Source organism: Bos javanicus, chromosome 5 (genome assembly GCF_032452875.1).
Source record: "Bos javanicus breed banteng chromosome 5, ARS-OSU_banteng_1.0, whole genome shotgun sequence".
NCBI lineage: Eukaryota > Metazoa > Chordata > Mammalia > Artiodactyla > Bovidae > Bos > Bos javanicus.
Window position 1 is genome coordinate 111,846,269 of NC_083872.1, and position 20,821 is coordinate 111,867,089.

General features: G+C 45.9%; 1 protein-coding gene and 1 long non-coding RNA gene across 6 annotated transcripts in view; one reads left to right on the forward strand and one right to left on the reverse strand.

The window, feature by feature from the left end:
- Nucleotides 1-491: 491 nt before the first annotated feature.
- LOC133248425 (uncharacterized) lies at nucleotides 492-5,756 on the reverse strand. The gene is made up of 2 exons (XR_009736703.1): nucleotides 5,550-5,756; nucleotides 492-3,198 (listed from the first exon to the last, which is right to left on the reverse strand). It is a non-coding gene; the product is annotated as an uncharacterized LOC133248425 (long non-coding RNA).
- Nucleotides 5,757-6,214: 458 nt separating this feature from the next.
- The window catches only part of TNRC6B (trinucleotide repeat containing adaptor 6B), a 252,590-nt gene continuing 237,983 nt past the window's right edge, over nucleotides 6,215-20,821 (forward strand). For 2 of the 5 annotated variants that reach the window (XM_061418603.1, XM_061418609.1), the window contains exon 1: nucleotides 6,215-6,549. The gene's annotated coding sequence lies outside the window, so the exon portion shown is untranslated. Of the gene's footprint in view, nucleotides 6,550-6,606; nucleotides 6,688-20,821 lie in introns of those variants that run through there. The other 3 variants (XM_061418606.1, XM_061418605.1, XM_061418604.1) reach the window with 2 other exon arrangements.

A 20,821-nucleotide genomic window follows, 5' to 3' on the forward strand; every position in this document is an offset into this window, starting at 1 on the left:
GCCTCCCCGCCCCCCACGCCCCGGAAGGCAACATAAGGAGAGAAGAGAGACAGACTCCTTAGAAGGAGCTGAGAAAGAGGGGGTATGAAAAAGAGCATGAACAGTTGTAGAGGTAGGAGGGGAGCTGGCTATTTTGAGGAACCAAGAGAAGATTCTCAGAGTAAAACATAGTGGTGAAGCCATGGAAACAAGGACTGAGAACGTCTCTTGGATCTTGGCCACAAAGAGGTCAAAGATGAGCTTAGAGAAGTGAGTTTCAGCAGAGAGTGAGGGCTAGAAGCTGGGATACAGCAAGAGTGGTGGTGGAGATGGCCACAAGGCATTATTTAAGAAGCTGAGGAAAGGAAAAAGAAGGGAAAGGGCAGGCAGGCGGGCAGGAAGGCTATTCTTAAGGCAGTGGAAGCGGAGCCAGGTCCCAACTGGATGCAGAAGAAGGACCATCAGAGGCAGTAATTTTTTTTTTTTTTTTTTTATGTAGAGTTGGTCTTTGCTTTTCTTTCTTAAATTTTATTTATTTATTTTTATTTGGCTGTGCTGGGTCTTTGCTGCTACGCGTGGGCTTTCTCTAGTTGTGGTGAGCGGGGCTGGTTTCTCAAGCCGTGGCTACTCTTGCCGCAGGGCAGAGGCTCTAGGCGCCAGACTCAGCAGTTGCGGCTCGAGGGCTCAGGAGTTGTGATGCTTGAGCTTAGTTGCTCCACAGCCTGTGGAATCTTCCTGGACCGGGGATCGAACCCATGTCCACTGGCAGGCAGATTCTTTACCGCTGGACCACCAGAGAAGTCCTTTAAAAAAAAATTATTTATTTTTGGCTGCATCAGGTCTTAGTTGAGGGGCGCAGGCTTAGTTTCCCTGAAGCATGTGGGATCTTAGTTCCCTGACCAGGGATCAGACATTGGAAGGCAGATTCTTAATCACTGAACCATCAGGGAAGTCCCAGAGGCAGTAACTGAGCCCAGGAGGGGTGCACCTCTTTCCCTGAGTCTGTAGGGAAAAGAGCATGTGGTTGAGCTAATAAAGGCTCTGAGGGTGACTATTCATGGGCGCTGGTTGTTTCTCCAGCTGAAGTGTGGCAGGTCCAAGGGTAGACACCTCAGGACAACGTAACAGCAGGGAAAAGAACTGACTCATTGGAGTCAGAGGGCCTGGGTTCAGCTGTGAGGTTATTAACTGTGGTGACCTGCTGCAAGTTAGTCACCCTTCAGAACCTCAGTTTCCCTACCTGGAAAATGGGGACAACCATGGTTGTTGTGAAGATTAACTGCCACCATGATCCATGTAAAGCCCTCAGTACAGTGTCTGACACATAGCGAGTGTTCACCAAAGGGTAGCTGTTATTTACAGCACATCTGGTGCTCCTATGAACCTCCCTTGGGAGTCATGCTTTGGCCAGAGGGCGTTGAGGGGGGGATGGGGGTGTCCAGGGTTTTCCTACAAGCTTTTCAGGAAGTGTGGTTGTAAGAAATGAGACATGATTTAGAAGCGGCATAGCTTCTGTCACAAGGGCTTTGTTACACAATAAATGCTACCAAATGTGTAATAAATGTTTATGAGCAAGTCCTCTATAATCAGCACTCTCTAGAAACTTCCCCTCCCCCCAGGTGCTCTTGGCCTTGGCTGTGGCCACACCCACTGCCCAAGTGAGCCGTATCAGCTGTCAGCTGTCCTCTTGTCTTTTGAATTCAGTGCTTTTTACAGGGACTCTTCCCATGATTATAAGTTTGAGAACCGGAGACCGCTTTACAAACACTTCCCAATGTCTCGCAGCAATGAGAGGCCAGTGCAAAGGGTAAAGGGAGTTTTCCTGAGCCACGGAAATCAGAGTTGGAGCCAATCCAGCTGGCTATGTCACCCTGAGCTTGTGGGTCATTGCAGAATTGTTTGCAGAAATTCCTGTTATATTGGATTTTGTCCAGGCCAACGCAATGTGTTTCAGGGATCACAGAACAACCTCTCAAGGGAAAGAAGGAAGGCCTGTTGCTTGGAATGACTTAGAGAACTGTTGGTAGCCATCCAAGGCAGCCATCACTCATTAAATTTGCCTTCCCTTCCAACAAAAAGCCAAATGTATAGAACACCACATATAGAGCTCTAAGAATAGTACAGCGTTCCAAGAACATACTGAACTTGGCCTGCATGCAAGTGTGCAGGGCTTGGCGGGTCTTTTTACTCTCAAAGCTGGATGGGTTGGAACAAACACCCCAAATATTTTCTCCAAGTAGCATGCAGAGAAGAAATGAGAAAGAGAGCAAAAGAGAGCACCCTAGCATGTCATTCTCTGACCTGGGCTGCCTTTTCAGGGCATGGATAGACCCTACAGCCACCAAAGCAGCTTGTAAGCCCTTGGGCAGTGAGCACAGTAGAGCCCCCTTCCTACCCACCATTCATTGATTCCACACTGGGCTGAGCAAGCCCCAAAGTCCTGTAACAGGTGGAAATTTGTCATCTGCTGCTACAGGAATTTGAAACCGTCACCCTCCACGTAGGATTTACTGGCATCCTTCCCATAAGTATAGAAAGTGAGAACAGGTTCCATCCATAGCTGAGTTCTGAGCAATGAGAGCTCTCAAAGTACTGACAAGACCCTGAGCCACACCCCACTGTTTGTTGGAAGAAATCCATGTGTGGGTCTATTCATAAAAGAGTCTGGGAAGACAGACTCCTTAATGGCGGTTGGCTCTAGTAGTGGGATTTGGGGGAGCTTTTCTTTTCTACTTTAAAACTTTCTGTATGGTCTGAAATCTTTACTCAGTGATCCAGAAAACAGCCACCGTATTTGGAAATTGTTTTCCTATTCTCGGGCGGGCAAACACAACAGGGTTTCTGGCTTCCTGCTTTCTTCTGGGAAGGGAAAGTAAAATAAGGTGGAGTGGGCAGACCCCCAAAGGCCCTCAAAGACAAAAATTATAGGAAGAACAGGCTTTAGCCATTCCTGGATATTCCTATCATGCTCCTTGCCCCCCAAGAACAAATGTTACAGGTCACCACACATCCTCAGCCTCTTGAATAGCTAATCACAATTCATTCTTTAGTTCTCCTTGTAGATGTCACTTCTTCAGGGTAGCCATCTCTGTCTCCTCAAGATTGAATCCCAGGACTCCCCTGGTGGTCCAGTGGTTAAGACTCCAAGCTCCGAATGCAGGGGGGCCCAGGTTTGATCCCTGGTCAGGGAACTAGATCCTGTGTGCTGCAACTGAAGACCTGGCACAGCAAAACAGAAAACAAAAAGATTGCGTCCCATATCCCTCCCTTGTTCTTCCAAGCCATCTGTGCTGCGATTACATGTTTACCTGTTGGCCACCCCCACCAATCGAGGTCCCTGAATGCAGACATGTTTTATCCATCTGTGCAGCCTCTATACCTTAGGAAAGTGCCCACAAGTTCTATAAACATTTCCTGAATAATTATTTATAGAGGAACCTTTTGTAACCAGGGCAATTTAAGAGGTACAAAGATGAATAAGAAACCATTTGCTTTCAAGGAACTTAAAGCCGAGTTGTTACTTAGTCGCTAAATTGTGTCTGATTCTTTTTCATCCCCACAGACTGTAGCACACCAGGCTCCTCTGTTCATGGGATTTCCCAGGCAAGAATATTGGAATGGGTTGCCATTTCCTTCTCTAGGGGATCCTCCTGACCCAGGAATCAAACCCACATTCCTAACAACAGCAGGAGGATTCTTTACCACTGAGCCACCAGGGAGCCATGAAATTAAAAGATGCTTGCTCCTTGGAAGGAAAGCTATGACAAAACTAGACAGTGTGTTACAAAGCAGAGACAGCACTTTGCCAACAAACGTCCGCATAGTCAAAGCTATGGTTTTCCCACTAGTCATGTGTGGATGTGACAGCTGGACCATAAAGAAGGTTGAGTGCCAAAGAATTGATGCCTTCGAATTGTGGTGCTGGAGAAGATTCTTGAGAGTCCCTTGGATAGCAAGGAGATCAAACCAGTCAATCCTAAAGAAAATCAACCCCAAATATTCACTGGAAGGCTGATGCTAAAGCTCCAATACTTTGGCCATCTGATGCAGAGAGCTGGTTTGGAAAAGACCCTGATGCTGGGAAAGATTGAGGGCAAAAGGAGAAGAGGGTGGCAGAGGATGAGATGGTTAGATAGCATATCAACTCAATGGACATGAATTTGACCAAACTCTGGGAGATAGTGGAGGACAGGAGCCTGGCGTGCTGCAGTATTCGGGGTCTCAGAGTCGGACCTGACTTAGCGACTGAACAACAACAAAAAAGCTGAGCTGGGGAGACAGATGTATCTAACAATTAACTATAAAATCAAGCGCTAGTTTAAGGGTTAAAATAAGAGTTTCAAACAACCAACCATGAAGATAAGTAAGGTTTTGGACCCTGACTATTTCTCACTCATTTTGTTTTATGGTTCAGAATTATTCTCACACTGGAATGCTAGTGTGGGGTGTGTGCATATAGTTTTAAGGATTCAGGTTCCTAGGACCTTTCTTAGACCTTGACTCATGATTTTTCTTCTGTCCTGCTGGCAGTTGCCCTGGGAATACCTGCCATTTAATGTTAATTGATGTTTGTGAAACACTTATCCTCCTCTGCTGAAAAGCTGTAAGTGTTGAGCACTATTTCTGTGTTACAGTAGTTGTTTTATTATTCAAGCAGTGCCAGTGTGGTTACACAACAGCTTGGATCAGGAGACGAAACAAGGGCAGTGATCCTACTGAAGCTACAGGGGATGGGGATTTGGGATGGTAAAATGTTAATTACCCGAGATGGAATGTGGGCTCGAGTCCAGCACTGTGCTCCTGGAGATCATTTCAGTACCAGAGCCTGGGGCTGGTTCTCTGGCAGTGGGTCCTAAGCATTCTGCCCTCCCCTGGCTGGAATGTTGGATTCACTTTGCTGAAAGCTGCCACAGGAAAGAATTCAATGGCCAGGAGCCAGGAACACACCTCTTGCACAGCATAAGGGGCTACTCTGGAAGCTTTCCACAAAGGGCTGTTCTATTTGCATACAGTAAATTATTCCTAAACCGATTTATTCTCTTTCCCTCTTTGGACTCTGTCCTTGTTTCTGGCTCTTCAGGACTCTCTCAGAAAAGAATGAGCTGGAGGTGGATGGGTGGCAGTTGGGAAGGTAGGCTTGAAACAGAAGGCTGGTAGAAGTATTCATTTATTTATAAAGTGGAGAAAATGACCATAAAGGTAAATGGGCTTCCGGTCAGGAAACACCAAGACTGTTTCATTTAGGGTGGGAGGAATGGGTGCTGGAGAAGATACAGTGGAGGCAATGACAACCTATCCATAGCTTTAGTCCCCAACAGTGTCACCTCCAAAAACTGAGGACCTTAGGCTCTGAATGAAACTTTTTGAAGATGTAGGGTTGGCTGACAGGAACGATTCTAGGCTAAGGGAGACACTAAAGTACAGTGAAAAGAGCTTAGGCCTTGGAGTCAGATCTGGGACCAAATGTTGGTCTACCAACTATTTTCTATCTAGGTGACCTTGGGCAAATGTCCTAACCTCTCTGGAGCCTTAGTGTCTTATCTGTAAAATTTAGAGAACCTATAACTCACAGCTTTAATCGATAGTCCTTGTAAAGAACTCTGCACAGTTGGCACAAAGCGGGCACGCAAGCGGTACGCAAGCGGGTAATCGTTATTACCAACTACAGGCCAAATGAACAGTCATCCAAACTGCCTAGCAAACAATTAACAGTGCGAATCTGACCGACGCGCCTGTCTGCCCAATAAAGTACCAGGAAAGAACTTGGTGGAGACAAACCAATGGCATTAGCCCTTGTTGTTGGACGGGCTTTCTTGCCGTTCCACCAATAGTTTGAAGATTTGACTAACGAGTGACATGCGGACAGTCCAATGACCCACAACCAGCCCACACTCAGCACTTCTGAGGGGATAAATCAAGGAGCCAGGACGTATAGATTCCGTTATTAGGCAGTACTGGATGGAAAGAGGAGCTTAGGGGAAACAGTGCGAGGGCGAAGCACTAATGAACTAATAAAAGGAAAAAGACAATGGTTGCGCCAACTGAGCTCGGCCGCCATCATGCTCTAGTTTCCCCTTCGCTTCTCCGCGTCCGCGACCGAGGAAGCGGCCTCTGGGATGCTGAGGGGGTGTGTCCCCGAATGATTGGCGCAGGGAGCTCAGCCAATCCTAGCTCGTCAAACGGAACGCATTTGACCAATGAGGGGCGGTGGCTGCGGCGAGGCATTGGAGGGGCGGAACGGCAGCTTGACGGGCACAAAAGCCAGCCAGTGAGGGCCGGCAGCATCCTCCCTGCGGCCAATGGAGTGGGACTCTGGGCGGGGCCCCGAGTGTTTGTGTTGTGGTTTTGGGGGAGGGAGGCGGAGGGGAAAGTTTGTTTATTTTGTTTTTAGTTTCTGGGGTCCCCGTGTTTCTCGGAGGTGAAGCGGGAGGGATTGACCCCCCTCCCCCGAGCCCCTCAGTCCCCCTACTACGTCGCCTCCATAGCCTGCGAAGGAGCGGGGACCGCGCGCATCGCAACGCATCGCCTCACAGCGGAACGCCGCGCACTCAGAGCCGGCACGGCTCGGCGGTGAGTGAGGACCGACGGCCACCGCCGCCCTTCCCCTCCCCCCGCTCACCGCCCAGTCAGAGCCGAGAGGCCGGGTGGGCGAGGACGTCCGCGGGAGCGCGCGGCGCGAGGCCGGCCTGTCAAGCTGAGGTGCAGCGTGTGCGTGTCCTCGCGAGTGAGCGCGCGCGGCGGGGAGAGGGCCGGGAGGGGCGTGAGCGCGCGCGGGGCCGGCGGCGTTGGGCGCGCGCTCCGCGGGGCGGGCGTCTGGTGGGTTGACCCCGGGGCGGGGGACGCGGGCGAGGTCCGCGCTCTGGTCTTGGGCTCCCGGAATGGCCGGGTCGGGGCCGGCGGGCGGGCGGGCGCGCGCGGCGGCGGCGGCGGGCGTCACGCGCCGGCAGGTGTGAGCTGGGGGAGGGCTTCCGGGTGGGCCGGTCTAGTCGAGTTCGCTTCCCGTCGCCGGGGCACCTCGAGGCCGGGAGGGGTCCCCATCGCGGCGGAGAGCCGAGGCCCACGGAGGCGCGTCGGGGCCCCTTTCCTGGCGGTGGCAGAGGGAGGCGTCAGGCCTCGGAGCCTCCCGGTCCCCACCTGTGTGCAGGACCCGCGTGACTGAGTGAATGCGGTCCCCTGCCCAACCCGGGCCGGGGGTCCCAACTCCACCCCTCACCCAGGAGCCCTGCCTGTGTGGGCACCTAAGAGTCGATTAACTCTTCCCCAGGGAAAGGAGGGCGAGGGGACTATCATCGGACGACCAGTCAGAAGTGTTTTCTGCCATTCCCTGGTCCTGCGCCCTGGGTTTCAAACTAGTGGGTTTCCACAGTGGGCTTAAATGCACTGTGTAGTGGCTGAAGACTCTCCATAAGGGTATAGCCTCTTGTCGGTGACCTTAAGGCCCAGCCCATCCTCGGTTATTTGAACACCAGGAATTAGTCTAGGTCTTTTCAGGCTCCCTGCCTTTTCACATATCTGCCGGCTGCACTACTACTTTTTAGCCTCTGTGCTAAAGGTTGAAGCCAGGCATAAGGTGAATTCAAGTTGGCCATTTGCTTACAATATAGGCAAAATATAGAACAAAATTAGCCAGAGATGTTTCTCCATAGTCAGTGAATAAAACGTTGTTAATTACTGTTCCGCTCCCCTAGCAGTTAAGCAAACAGAAATAAGATGTATAGAAATCTTACATTTTAGCATTTTGTGAAGGTTTAACAATAGCAGCTGTTTTCTTCCTAGTTGTGGGGAATTTCAATAGGATGATAGTTTCCTAATGATTCGGGTGGCTTTGGAACTATGTTTAGCTTTTGGTAGTGTTATGTAAATGGCTCTTAAAAAGCAGAACTTTTAGCACATTGACACCTCTACCGTGTGCGTTGTCTCACTAGGTAGGTAGTAGGAGAGATGTGAATGTAGTAGGTCCATACACTAAGGCAAGTATCCAGAACACGAATCAGACTGGTTTGTTCCACTTAGAATGCAGTGATGATATGATGCCTTTAAAATAATTTTTTAGTTCTTGACTCTTTTTAAGTGCTTGTCCCAAATATTTGAGCAGAAAAGTTTCTGATGGGACTAAAGGAGAAGAAATTCCCAAGCGGCTTTTCTAAGGTAGCACATAAATGTCATGCCCTTTGGGAGGTGGGTTGGGAAATATTTTTGTCCTCATTCAAATGGAAGCACTTAAAAATGTTTTAAATCCGAACAATGCCATTTGTTCAAATGGTAATGATAACGGTAGCTAACATTTTTTTTTTTTGGTGTGCTTTGCCTATGTCAACCTGTTTATATTTTTTACCTAGTCCTAACCTCAAGCCTGTGAGGTCGGTATCATTACTGTTTCATGGATGGGAAAAACCGCCTCCAAAAGCCGTAAAGCTAGGAAGTTAAAGGGCATCGGTTTAGTCTTCAGTCTGATTTCAAACCCTATGCATGTTCCATTTTGCTCCCCCTCCCAAATTATCCAGAGGAAGAAATGCAGAAAGACACTGAGAAGCAGAAAGGGATGGAAAAGGAAAATGTAACTGATGATTAGGTTCTTCATATCTAACTTAAAAATTAACAAAACTCATTCTTAATTTTTTAGAGATTAGCATTTTTGCAGGTGTTACATCTAAGCTTTGTTTTAATTTCTTCCCTATTTAAAGCGCCTTTAATTCAGGGGTCAAGGCTTTCAGAGCCTTTTGTGCAGGTCTGCACTCTTGATACGTTCCTGTTGTCAGTTAATCCTTCCAGGAACCAGGCATCATTCAGTTTTGTATCCAGCAGGGTGCTTGATACATATCATAGGGGCACAGTAAATGTCAGTTGACTTAAGAAACAGTTTAGAATGTCATGACTTAGGGTTCATTTTAGCAGTTTTAGTTTAATGGGACAGTAAAGAGAATAGCTCATGTGCTAAAGGCATGTTCTGGAAGAATACTTAAACGGAGCAGTTCATAAGCCTGGGAAGTAAATTTTTTAATTTTGAAAATTTCTGTTATTTATGTAGTAACATTCTGAATGTTAACACATGTACAGATTCATGTAACCAGTGCCACAGTCAGGGTACAGAATGGTTCCATCACTCTCCAAAGACTCCCTCATGCTCTGTCCCTTTCAAGAGCCCTGAATTCCATCCCAGAGAGAAACACTGAGGATCAGACTCAGGCTTGTTTTACTTTTTTTTTTTTCCCCTGTTTTCAACTACTTGAAAATGTTATTTACTTTTGGGATTTAAACTGTCACTTCTCTGTGTGTTAATCTCAGTATCCATGTCTGATCTCTCTTCCATTCTCCAAAACAACATCCATATTTACCTGCTGGAATTCTTCCCTAGTGCTTCATACTCAGTATGTTTAGAGTTGTGCCTCCCAGCCAGTGTCTCCCAAATCAACTCAGCCATCAGATTTTTCTATATTTTTTGGTAGTGCCATCCTTCTCCCAACCTTGCAACCCTGGAAAACTTGAAAGTGAAAGTCACTCAGTCTTGTTCGACTGTTGGTGACCCCATGAACTATACAGTCCATGGAATTCTCCAGGCCAGAATGCTAGTGTGGGTAGCCGTTCCCTTCTCCAGGGGATCTTCCCAACCCAGGGATCGAACACACAGGTCTCCTGCATTGCAGATGGATTCTTTACTGTCTGAGCCACCAGGGAAGCCCCAGGGAAAACTTGAAGGGCCTTATTATCATTATCTTTTGGCCATGCCACACGGCATGTAGGTTTTAGTTTCCTGACCAGGGATCCAACCCATGCCGCCTGCATTGGCAGCATGGAGTCCTAACCATGGGACCACCAGGGGAGTCCCTTGAATGGCCTTATATTACACTCTGTTACCCCAGACCCCAGGTATGTTGCTATTCAGCTACAAATGCTGGCTCCTTCCCCTTTGCTCCCAAGCCAGCTTCTGTTCAGGGTGCTGAGCAGACAGAGCATAGGTGGCTGAACACTTGGAACCCACCAAGATTGGACCACTTCCCTGATCAGAACCCCTCACAGCTTCCCATTGCACTTGGACCAATTCGGGATTTATTTTCCATCCCGTGAGGTTGTGCAAGATCTGGCCTTCGCCTGCCTCTCCAGCCTTCTCACACCTTTTTTATGACCTACCTGCCTTCTTGACATTCTAACTACATAGCCTTTCTTTCAGTTGTCTGAATTACCCAAGCCTTTTCTAGCCTTAAGGTTTTTGTACACAGCACTCTCCTGGCCTGGGCCATTACTCCCCCTGGTCTTGACCCACCTGACTTCAGGGTTCACATGAAATTGTCACTTCTTCAGAGAGTCTTTCCTTTATGACCTCATCCCACTACTCCCATCCTCCCTCAGATCTCTCAGAACTTCCTGTTCTTTTGTCATAGTTCTCACCACAATTTTTGATTTAGGACCATGTCTGTTTTGTTTCCTTTACCTCCAGAGCTGAGCCAAGGACTAGGCATACAGCAGACTCCCAGTAAATATTTGTTGGCTGGGTTGTGAGTCTGGGTGTTTGCTTTTATAATTTATTGCTATCTTGTAGCCTTTGGTAGCCTTCCTTTCTGCCTCCTACCTACTCTGAACTTGATCCTACTGGCAGAGGTCTTGGCACAGAGAAAGAGAGATCTGGAATCGCTAAAGAGGACACCGATTTTGTTCTCCTGAATGGCACCTCTGCCTGGGAGCCCTTCGCACTGAGCCAGATGAGATCTAACCTAACTCTAAACTGGGGTTGGGCTCGCTAGTCCGCTGAGCCAGATGAGATCTAACCTAACTCTAAACTGGGGTTGGGCTCGCTAGTCCGCTGAGCCAGATGAGATCTAACCTAACTCTAAACTGGGGTTGGGCTCGCTAGTCCGCTGAGCAGTGCACCTTGGTCATCCAGGCTCACGTCAGTGCTTGCAGCTGTTCCTCTTCCCTCACCTCACCCTGCTCTTGGTTTTTTCCTCCTCTCTCCACCCAGCGTGGGACTCCTAAAGACCTTGTACACTTTCCAGCTGAACCCGCTTACCCTTTGACATTTGCCGGCCTTTTGACATTGACAGCCGCATCTAGTGTCTTGACCTTAAGGATGGCCCCCACACGCCTGAAACAGGGCTTCGTTTATGTTTCCTGCCCCCTCCCCAAGTCTACCAAGAGCACTTAGGTTTAAAAGCATTCAATAGTGTTTCATAGCCTCAAGGGATTAAACTCTGTAGCTTGTTATTTAAAGCTCTCTGGACCAGCACTGTGCAGTAGAAATAGAATGCAAGCCGCAGATGTGAACCACACATGTAATTTTAAATTTTCTAGTAGCCACATTAAAAAGGTAGAAATAAAGGGTGAAATTGATTTTCATAACACTTTATTTACATCAAGATATCCAAGATATTATGTAAACATATAATCGGTTAAAAAAACATATTGAGGTGCTTTACATGCTTTTTTTCATGTGAAACTGAAATCCGGAGTGTACTTTTCACTTAATACATCTCAGTTGAGACTTAGCACATTTCTAGTGCTCAATAGCTACATGTGGCAAGTGGCTACCATGCCGGACAGCACAGCTCTGAACCATGTCCTTAGCATAGTTGGAGGGCTGCTGCTGCTAAGTCACTTTAGTCGTGTCCGACTCTGTGCGACCCCATAGACAGCAGCCCACCAGGCTCCCCCGTCCCTGGGATTCTCCAGGCAAGGACACTGGAGTAGGTTGCCATTTCCTTCTCCAATGCATGAAAGTGGAAAGTGAAAGTGAAGTCGCTCAGTCGAGTCCGACCCTCAGTGACCCCATGGACTGCAGCCTACCAGGCTCCTCTGTCCATGGGATTTTCCAGGCAAGAGTACTGGAGTGGGGTGCCATTGCCTTCTCCGAGTTGGAGGGCTATACCAGACTAATTGCCGCCACTGGCCTTTTGGTAACACTCTTCTCTTTCTTGAAATCAGGTCCTTATCCAAATATGCTAACCGTCCTTGCTGAGAAACCCAGAAAATTCAGTTCTCATCATCTCCTCTGAGCTGTTTTAACATTAATTTTTTCATGTAGCAGTATTTATCAGTTTGTATTATAATCAGGGGTAGTGTTAAAATATTCAAAAACTGATAAGACATGGGAATAGGTGCTGATGAATTAGAACCTGTGGCAGCTGTGTTCTCATCTGTGTGTACCTGCTGAATTATAGCTCTGATTGTCCTGGGTTGTGTATTATTGGCTGAGTTCCTTGAAGGCAGGGTATAAGACTGAGTTCCCTGAAGGCAGGCTTTTGTCCTACTCAACTTTGCCTCCCTAAAAGGACTCCTTACCTGGCTCATAGTAGATCAGTTCAGTCGCTTAGTTGTGCCCAACTCTTTGCGAACCCATGGACAGCAGCATGCCAGGCTTCCCTGTCCATCACCAACTCCCAGACTTGCTCAGACTCATGTCCATCGAGTTGGTGATGCCATTCAGCCATCTCATCCTCTGTTGTCCCCTTCTCCTCCTGCCTTCAATCTTTTCCAGCATCAGGGTCTTTTCCAATGAGTCAGTTCTTTGCATCAGGTGGCCAAAGTATTGGAGTTTCAGCATCAGTCCTTCGAATGAATATTCAGGACTGATCTCCTTTAGGATTGTCTGGTTTGATCTTCTTGCTGTCCAAAGGACTCTCAAGAGTCTTTTCCAACACCATAGTTCAAAAGCATCAGTTCTTTAGCACTCAGCTTTCTTTATGATTCAGCTGTCACATCCGTATGTGACTACTGGAAAAAACCATAGTTTTGACTATACAAATCTTTTCAGTAAAGTAATGTCTCTGCTTTTTAATATGCTATTTAGGGTTGTCAGAGCTTGCTCATAGTAGATAGTCTATAAATATTTTAAATCACTGAACAAATGCTACCTTGTATTTTGTTTTATTCTATGTGCTACATTTTATCTTTTCAATTAGAAACCAAAATACAAGTGCTTTGAGGATAGAAATCATGAATTATGAAGGACTAGATGGCAGTTTCTTGATTGTCTTCATAGGAGAAATTCTTCTGAATGAAAATTCACTTTAAAAAAATAACTGTTTAGAAGTTGTTATGGGTTTTCAGCCTGGGCAAATAATGAAGTGTGACTTTAATTTAATGAAACTTACTTTCTTTTGTGGTTTTGTAAGCTGGCTGTGTGGAGAAGGAGATGGCACCCCACTTCAGTACTCTTGCCTGGAAAATCCCATAGACGGAGGAGCCTGGTAGGCTGCAGTCCATGGGGTCGCAAAGAGTCGAACACGACTGAGCGACTTCACTTTCACTTTTCACCTTCATGCATTGGAGAAGGAAATGGCAACCCACTCCAGTGTTCTTGCCTGGAGAATCCCAGGGATGGGGAGCCTGGTGGGCTGCTGTCTATGGGGTCGCACAGAGTCTGACACGACTGAAGCGACTTAGCAGCAGCAGCAGCAGCAAGCTGGCTGTGAAAGCAGCTTCAAAAGAAGAGCTCCTTGGAATTAATGCAAACTCCTCCAGTTAGGGGCATGTTTGGTTCCTGGAAGGGACCTGAACTAGAAGTGAAGAATCCTGGGTTGGTTTGTGTTGTAAACATATACTTGAGTATCAGCTATGTTCCAAGCACAGGAATGATTGAAAATTCAAAAACATAGTATGAAAAAGTACAGCTTTAACACAAAGATGATGTGATTAATTATTTCTAGGAATATTGAATTTCTCTTTGCTGCTTTATACTTTCCTCATTTCTAGCATGGACTACACTGTATAGTGTTTCCAAATCTGTCTCTTGCATCAGATTGTGAGTTTCTTAAGAGCAAGACTTGCATTCATCTCTGTATGAATGCACACACTGTACTGCGCCTGCCATATTGTAGGCACTCAAATGTTTGTTGAATAAGTATCTTCAAATAAATTACTTACTGTGCAGAAGATAATTTTTTCCCTTGTAAGTAGGGAATTCTCTGCCTTAGAGAATTGTAGAAACTGCAGAAGGAATAATCGCTTAAGACTATGTGTCTGTTCTGTATATGTTATTCCTCAAATATAAAATATTTAACTAAGAAACAAGTGCAGCTCTAATCACATGTACTCCCTACTTAAAATTGTTAACCTGTCCCCCAAACACTGCCATCCACCCTCTGGAATATAAACTTCACAAGAATAAGCATCTGATCTGTCTTGTTCACTAAATGCCCAGGGAAGACTGTGCCTCATTTCCTGCCCTCCTTTTCTTTGCTGCCTGTACTCTTGTCACACGGAACTTCTGGTTCCTGAAATGCATATCCCCTTCTGCTCAAGGTCTCCTCCTTGCACTTGCTATTCCCATGGTCTGGAAGCTTCGCACCCCAAGCCTAGTTGCCTCTTCAATCCCTGGAGCCCTGTGTATGTGTTATTTCTTAAGCACACACAGCTCCCCACCCCCAACCCCCTAGTAGAAGTGCTCCTTTTAAACACTCAGAGCACTTAATTTAATTGTAATTAAGTAATCATTTAATTTGTATATTGTTTCCCTGCTAGAAAATAGCTACGTGAATAAAAATGCCTTGTCTGTTTTGCTCACATTTTTATCACCAGTATCTGGCACCCACTGCATTATTCTTGCCTAGAGAATCCCCATGGACAGAGGAGCTTGGCAGGCTGCAGTCCATGGGGTCGCAAAGAGTCGGACACAACTGAGCAGCTCAGCACAGCACAGCACAGCATCTCCCACTGTAAATTACACATAGTAGGTCCTGAATGAAAAATTTTCAAATAAATTAGGAAAGAAAACTAAAACAGAAAAGTATCTCATTCTGATGGTTTAAATAAATATATGGGGGCAGGGAGGGGCTTTCCATTTTAGGTTGTCTCTGCTGCTGCTGCTAAGTCGCTTCAGTCATGTCTGACTCTGTGTGACCCCATTGATGCCAGCCCACCAGGCTCCACCATCCCTAGGATTCTCCAGGCAAGAACACTGGAGTGGGTTGCCATTTCCTTCTCCAATGCATGAAAGTGAAACACTAGGGTCTATTTTTTTCTTAATTTCTACCTGTAATAGGTAAACATTTCATTATTATAGAAAGAATATTGTAATAAAAAATTTTAATTTGTATGAGAATTTTATCTAGTCATTGTACAGTTGGGGTTTTTTTTGGCCGTGTGTGGGATCCCAGTTCCTCGACCAGGGATTGAACCCAGGCCATGGCAGTGAAAACCTGGAATCTTAACCACTAGACCACCAGGGATCTCCCGATTGCAGAGTTTAATGAGTATCTTTTTAATCCTTTATTAGTAGAAATGATCAGAATGGTTATTCCTTTAAACACTTTTTTATGTGGTCGGTACTTGCTTGAGTACAGTTGACACTGAATGTTTGCGTGTGCACTGTGTGGTGCGCTGAACGCTGGGTTAGGAGCTAGGACTACAGGAATGGGATAAGAAGAGATTTTTGTTCCCAAGGCACGCACAGCCAAGTGGGCAAGGCAGACACAGATGAGTGCCATTTGGTGTTGTGTCATAGTAGACATTCAGGGGAGGGGGCAGGGGTGAAAAGGAAAGTCGTCCACACAACTAGAGGTCAGGAAAGCCTTTCCAGGGAAGGTAACATTTACACTTAGTCATGGAGGAAGAGGGCATTTCAGGCAAGGCAAACAGCCTACACAGAGGCCCAAAGGAGCATATTTAGTATAAGGAGAAGATGGCACAGTGGTGTGCTTTTATAAAGCTGGTGTCAGGGTACAGGGCCAACAGCTGTCTTATAGACCTGTAAGTGACGTGTCAGACTCAGATTACATTTCAGAACTGGAGATAGTCTTAGAAATAATTGTTGTTGTGATTCCATACATTTGAACTCATAAAGGCATCATAAAGTACCATTCAAAGAAGCTAATGGTAAACCAGAATGATGCTTGTCACTTATAATTAATATACTTGTTTGAATATAGCACCTATAACTAGGCAAATGATTTCAGGTGGAATTAGAAAGTTGTGACTCATTTAAGCTTATCTAGGAGCAGAGAAGCACAAGTTGGAATCAAGATTGCTGGGAGAAATATCAGTAACCTCAGATATGCAGATGACACCACCCTTATGGCAGAAAGCGAAGAGGAACTGAAGAGCCTCTTGATGAAAGTGAAAGAGGAGAGTGAAAAAGCTGGCTTAAAACTCAACATTCAGAAAACTAAGATCATGGCATCCGGTCCCATCACTTCATGGCAAATAGATGGGGAAACAATGGAAACAGTGTCAGACTTTATTTTCTTGAGCTCCAAAATCACTGCAGATGGTGACTGCAGCCATGAAATTAAAAGATGCTTGCTCCTTGGAAGAAAAAGTATGACCAACCTAGACAGCATATTAAAAACAAGAGACATTGCAAGATCTATCTAGTCAAAGCTATGGTTTTTCCAGTAGTCATGTATGGATGTGAAAGTTGGACCATAAAGAAAGCTGAGCACCGAAGAATTGATGCGTTTGAACTGTGGTGTTGAAGAAGACTCTTGAGAGTCCCTTGGACTGCAAGGAGATCCAACCAGTCCATCCAAAAGGAAATCAGTCCTGAATATTCATTGGAAGGACTGATGCTGAAACTCCAATACTTTGGCCACCTGATGCAAAGAACTGACTCACTGAAAAAGATTCTGATGCTGGGAAAGACTGAAGGTGGGAAGAGAAGGAGACGACAGAAGATGAGATGGTTGGATGGCATCACCGATTTGATGGACATGAGTTTGAGCAAATCTGGGAGTTGGTGATGGACAGGGAAGCCTGGCATTCTGCGGTCTAAGGGGTCACAAAGAGTTGGACACTACTGAGCAACTGAACTGAAGAGCAGAGAGTAAAGGAAGTCACCTCCAGATTATTTGAGACGTGCTGATCCACCTCACAGGACCAGATACTGAACCAGTCAAAGGGATGATGTCAGAAGGGATTACCTAGAAGGGCCTCCAGGTGCATGTACTGGGAAAGACGATTTCTACAGCTTGAAATTCTAGTTTTACTTAACCTGTAAGTTTAGTCAGAGCTGTGGCTTTTCCAGTAGTCATGTACAGACGTGAGACTTGGACCATAAAAAAGGCTGAGCACTGAAGAAGCACCAAAAAATTGATGCTTTCAAACTGTGGTGCTGGAGAAGACCCTTGAGAGTCCCTTGGACTGTAACGAGATCAAACCAGTCAATCCCAAAGGAAATCAACCCTGAATATTCATTGGAAGGGCTGTTGCTGAAGCTGAAGCTCCAGTACTTTGGCCACTGATGCAGAAAGCCAGCTCATTGGAAAAGACCTTGATGCTGGGAAAGATTGAAGGCAGGAGGAGAAGAGGGCAGCAGAGGATGAGATGGTCAGATAGCCTCTCCAACTCAGTGGACATGAATTTGAGCAAGCTCCAGGAGTTAGTGGAGGACAGAGGAGCCTGGCATGCTATAGCCCATGGGTGTTGCAAAGAATGGGACACAGCTTAGTGAATGAACAACAGAACAACGTAAATCTTTAAGTGGTTCACTGAGCCAGCATTAGTTTAATTTGATTCTCAACTGAAAGTGGAGAAAGGAAGAGTCATTGAATGGAAATTCAGCCCATTTTCTTTAAGTTTACACCTCTTTAGTTTAATAACTCCTCTTTTTCAGCCCTGTTATTCTTAAGTAGTGCCTCCTTTTCCCCAGTTCACCCCAGCTCTTACTGTCTTCATCCTGTGATTGTTAAGTACAATTAGATGTCTGGGCTTTGTTGGCTAACCAGTGTTTTTCAGATTTTCATATTCAGAACTTGATAGTTTTCAGAAAAAGAGGTGATTAAGCTCTAGTAGTGCTGATTCCATTCAGAAGATGATAATTAACCTGTTACAAAGTCGATTGCTACAAATTTCTGTGTGTTCGTTTATTGACCTACATTACAAGGAGCTATGGAGACAATGGATGGTAGGGAAAATGACACCAGTGAATATAGTTTATTTTAAGATGTTTGGAGTGAAAAGGCAGGAGAAAATGAAAGCAGGGTGAGGCTGAGAAGGCCACAGCATCTTGAGGTAAGATAGAAAATCTATTTAAAAATGTAGAAATGAGACAGGAGGAGAAGAAGCAGGGCAGAACCTTTAAAAGAATGACTTAGCTGTTAAGGATATGGCACAAACTGAGTAGAACTGATTAGGCTCAGGGTGGCATCAAGATTCAACTTCCAGTAGACCCTGAAGCTCATTATGCACTCACGGTAATATACTAGCATATGATAGATGACACACCCGTGGGCACCGTGACAGTTGTGACGCTGACCATAAAAGGGCAAAAAGTGGGTGGTGGCCCAGTTCCTGGAAGTCCCTGCCCCTTCCCCCTGAAATAGTTGGAATAATCCTCTTCCCCGCTAGCTTACCCAGCCCATAAACACTGAGCACCCCATATTTTGTGGCTGCTCTTGACTTTTGAGACAGCCCACACTCTGTGTGCGGAGGGTGTTTCTACCATGGTTGCTCACATTCTGAGACGGACTACATTCTATAATTGGAATGTGTATCACCTTCAGTAAACCTGCTTTTTAGTTACTGTGGCTCACTCTTGAATTCTTTTCTGCACTAAGCCCAGGGCCATCACTTGATAGTCCATCCCAGGAACCTGCCCACCACCTGGATCATGACCATCTTCTCATGCCCCATTTTCCTGCAACCTCTTTACAAAGGATATTGATAAATCTTTTTAGTTATCACTTTGCCTCTCGCTGAATTCCTTCTGCGCTGAGACACAAAGAACCTGAGCTTCATTAAGTCCTGAGATGAGTTACGCAGTTTCAGTTGGAAGATTGTGGGTTTGAGTCCCAAGTGAGGTGCAATTTCAGGAAGCACCCAGGAGAGTGGAGTGATAACTAGGACACGTTCCTTGTAGTTCCTCCACTAGAGAAGCGGGAGAAGTCAGGAGCCCGCTCTTGGATACGTAGAGCCTGAAACAAGCTTATCCACTTTGTTGTTTTTGTGGCACTCACAGAATGGTTTGTGTACAGCGAGCAGTACAAGAGATCAATCCACCGGATTGGAAGGAGTTATTGATTTAAACAGGCTTTAAACTTGTTCCAGTGACTGTATCATACTCTCTGTGATTAATGACAGATGAATATGTTTATTATTCCTGTATTTTGTGAGTAGTACAGTTAATAGTTTTCTTCCCCTAGAAGTGTTAATTACATGTATACATTTAAAATGTACCACAGATTTTTTAAAATTTATCTATTTTTTGCTTATTTATTGGGCTGTGCCAGGTCTTAGTTTCTTAGTTGTGGCACGAAGGATGTTTGAGTTGTGGCATGTGGGATCTAGTTCCCTGACCAAGGACCCGGGCCCCCTGCATTGGGATGTGGAGTCTTAGCCACTGAACCACCAGGGAAGTCCGTGGCACGTCTTCATTTTTCAAACCTAGGAAGAGCCTCCAAAAGTAGGAGAGGTCCAAGCTCCCTGACTTAGGCCCAGGTCAGTGCGTTGCAGGAAAATGGAGCACAAGAGGCTGCTTATGTTCCAGGTCTCGGATGAGTTTCTGGGATCAGCTGCCAAGGTGAGAGTCCTTGACTTCGCATAGGAAAGAATTCAAGAGTGAGCCATGGTGAAGTGAAAGCAGGTTTACTTAAGATTCGCACTCCATAGACACAGGGTGTTCGGTCTCAGAAGGCAAAAGCTGCCCCCAGATACGAGTGGTTAGTTTTTATGGGCTGGATAATTTCACAGGGTTCCAATGTGAAGGAACGAGTGAGAGAGAAGCCCAGGTCCCCCTAGGAGCTAGGTGTTTTCCTTCAGTGAAAATCTTGCTATTGGTGTATCGTGCTCAGTAATATCCTTTCCTTGAGATATTTTACCCAAATGTGTATCTTTGAGACTTCTATTAATAAGTAAACAACTCTACTTAGGTGTACCATGGACAACAGATTTTAAAATAGTTCCACCAACTACTCTTGTCAACCTTACTTTCTCTATAAAAATGTTATAGTTTTATACGAGGTGTTTAACATTTATGATGTTTTTATTTTGCAGTGTGGCTCTATACCCTAAACAAAAGGGCACACTAATTATAGATTCCCTCTTAAAGCATGCAGGAGGAGCTCTCTCTCTGCCCCCACATTCCTAATGTATGGCCAAAACATGGGCCACAGGGGAAAGCATTACTTTGAAAACACCAAGAGAATTGGTGAAAGGGCTCTTTGTGGAAATAACAAAACAGGAGAATGAAAATGCAGAAGACATCACAATCCAGGCCAGTAAGGGCTGGTTTGAAAACTTTAAAAAGGGGACCCTGTGCCCCACACAGAGCTTGTGAGGCGGCCTCAGCACATCGTGACATCACCCTACACTTCCCGAAGCTGCCAGAGCCAGGGCTCCACACCGAGGCAGCATGTTTGCTTCTGAAGCAGAGGCCTGCCAAGCTTGTATTCACTGCACTTAAACACGCGTATTGAATGTCGTTTTCTCTCATTTGCCTTTCATTCGGGGTGCCATTCAAAAAGGTAACTCTGGGGGCTGGAAATGGGTCTCTGCTTCACCTCCCTCAATGATTTGCTCACTTGATTGGGTCCCCTCGTTGGTAGCCATCCTCCCAGCACCTGCATCTTGAAGCCCGGAAACCCTGCATCTTGAAACACTGCCGTGTCTTACAGCTCTGTTCTCTGTAGCTTTGGACTTGGAGCTGCTCGGTTTTGTTTTCATGCCACCATCTTGCTTCTGAGTCATCCTCAGGCTAGGTCTGGATTATTAAAACAGCTTCCTGTGCCTGACCTGTTCCTAGTCTCCCTCCAGAAAACGTTTCCTATGTACTATTTTCTTTTCCCTTCTCGATCAACCTTTCTTATTCTGTGAAGTCCAAACCTCTGTGTCTGACCCAGATCCTTTAATGCTTCCACCTATCAGCTCTTGTTTCCTAGAGCTCTTTGCCCTCTCCCCCACAATCTTTTCTCTGTAT